Below are 2,680 nucleotides of genomic sequence, written 5' to 3'. Positions count from 1 at the left end.
ACAAGTATGAGCCACCACACCCAGCTGGGCCTAGTAGGGGTTGTGCTAATCTTTTCTGTATCGTTCCAATTTTAGTATATGTGCTGCTGAAGTGTGCACTCTACTGCCTTTTAAAAATATTATTATTATTATTATACTTTAAATTCTAGAGTACAAGTGCACAATGTGCAGGTTTGTTACATAGGTATACATGTGCCATGGTGGTTTGCTGCACCCATCAACTCGTAATTTACATTAGGTATTTCTCCTAATGCTATCTCTCCCTCAGCCCCCCATACCCGACAGGCCCCGGTGTGTGATGTTCCCCGCCCTGTGTCCATGTGTTCCCATTGTTCAACTCCCACCTATGAGTGAGAGCATTTGGTGTTTGGTTTTCTGTCCTTGTGATAGTTTGCTTAGAATGATGGTTTTCAGCTTCATCCATGTGCCTGCAAAGGACATTAACTCATCCTTTTTTATGGCTGCATAGTATTCCATGGTGTATATGTGCCACATTTTCTTAACCAGTCTATCACTGATGGACATTTGGGTTGGTTCCAAGTCTTTGCTATTGTGAATAGTGCAGCAATAAACATACGTGGGCATGTGTCTTTATTGTAGAATGATTTATAATCCTTTGGGCATATGCCCAGTAATGGGATTGCTGGGTCAAATGGTGTTTCTAGTTCTAGATCCTTGAGGAATTGCCACACTGTCTTCCACAATGGTTGAACTAATTTACACTCCCACCAACAGTGTAAAAGCATTTCTATTTGTCCACATCCTCTCCAGCATCTGTTGTTTCCTGACTTTTTAATGATTGCCATTCTAACTGGCGTGAGATGGTATCTCATTGTGGTTTTGATTTGCATTTCACTGATGACCAATGTTGATGAGCATTTTTGCATATGTCTGTTGGCTGCATAAATGTCTTCTTTTGAGAAGTGTCTGTTCATATCCTTTGCCCACTTTTTGATGGGGTTGTTTATTTTTTTCTTGTAAATCTGTTTAAGTTCTTTGTAGATTCTGGATATTAGCCCTTTGTCAGACGGGTAGATTACAAAAATTTTCTCCCATTCTGTAGGTTGCCTGTTCACTCTAATGATAATTTCCTTTGCTGTGCAGAAGCTCTTTAGTTTAATTATATCCCATTTGTCTATTTTGGCTTTTGTTGCTATTGCTTTTGGTGTTTTAGTCAAGAAGTCTTTGCCCATGCCTATGTCCTGAATGGTATTGACTAGGTTTTCTTCTAGGGTTTTTATGGTGTTAGGTCTTACATTTAAGTCTTTAATCCATCTTGAGTTAATTTTTGTATACGGTGTAAGGAAGGGATCCAGTTTCTTTCTTTAATCTTTTTTCTATATATACCTATCCAATAACTTTTATTTATTCTTATTTTTATTATTTTCTTTAGAGATAGGGTCTCACTCTGTCTCCTGGGCTGGAGTGCAGTGGCACAGTCTTGGCTTACTGCATCCTCCACCTCCCGGGCTCATGTGATCCTCCCACTCCAGACTGCCAAGTAGCTGGGACTACAGGTGGGCATCACTATTCCTGGCTACTTTTTTTTAAACTTTTTGTAGTGACAGGGTTCTTGCTAAGTTGCCCAGGCAGGTCTCAAACTCCTGGCCTCAAGTGATCCTCCCTCCTTGGCCTCCCAAACTGCTGGGAGGCATGAGCCACCACACCCGGCCCCTGATAACTTTTAAATGCATTTAAATCTCTTTCAAATAATAATAATAATAATAATAATAATAATAATAATAATAATAAACCGCTATCTGGTTTTGAGTCCATTCCTTCCTGAAGCCACTCTATCACTATCCTTCCCTTTATATCTAAGCCTCTTGAAAGAATTGTCTGTGCTTGCCACCTCTACTTCTTCCATTCTGATTCACTCTTCAGACCTTCATCATCTGGCTTTGCCTCCACCCTCTGCTAAGCCAGCTCTCTCTAAAATAACAAACGCTGCTCCTTGTTGCCAAATGTCCTGGACGCTTGACCACTCTATGACTTTTAACACTACCGACACATCCTCTGTAGGAGGCTGTTTCGAAAGTGGCTCACAGTGATCCCCACCTCCTGGTATTCACTCCCTTTTTTAATCCCTTCCTTTTGTGTGGGCTGAGCCTGGTATCTTGCTTCTAATGACTAGAATAAGACAAAAGTGAGATGGAATGACATAGCACTTACAAGATGAGGTTATAGAAGACTTGCTCACACTCTTTCGTGGATTCTTCTTTCAGGTTTGCTCTGGTGAATGAAGCAAGCTCCTATGTTGTGAGGTGCCCTATAGAGAAATCCCCATGAGAAAGATCTGAGGCCCTCAGTCCAGCAGTTCTTAGAAAACTGAATCCTGTCAACAATTGAAACAGTTTGCCAACAGTTTGAAAGAGGATCACTATCTAGAGAAGCCTGCAGATGAGACCACAGCCTTGAGTGACACTTTGATTACAGCCTTGTAAGAGACCCTAAAACAGAGGACCCAGTTAGGTAGTGCAGGACTCTGTACCCACAGAAATAGCATGTGGTGTAACAAGAAATGTATTTGGTCTTGGTCTCTGGTTCTTGGCACAGAGCTCCTAAAGCCCTTTGTATTTCATGAGTTTCTTTTGTTATTCATAATGAACCGTTTTTGGTCACATCTGAGTTTATATTAATGAGGTAACTTGCCCCTAATAGCCTCAGGATGGGGCTGGTC

General features: G+C 41.2%; 1 pseudogene; it reads right to left on the bottom strand.

Moving 5' to 3' along the window:
* On the bottom strand, window positions 1-99 carry LOC115934159 (uncharacterized; annotated as a pseudogene).
* Between the last annotated feature and the right edge of the window lie 2,581 nt (window positions 100-2,680).

Source organism: Gorilla gorilla, chromosome 2, assembly GCF_029281585.2.
Source record: "Gorilla gorilla gorilla isolate KB3781 chromosome 2, NHGRI_mGorGor1-v2.1_pri, whole genome shotgun sequence".
Classification (NCBI taxonomy): domain Eukaryota; kingdom Metazoa; phylum Chordata; class Mammalia; order Primates; family Hominidae; genus Gorilla; species Gorilla gorilla.
This window is presented reverse-complemented; position numbering and strand designations above follow the sequence as displayed.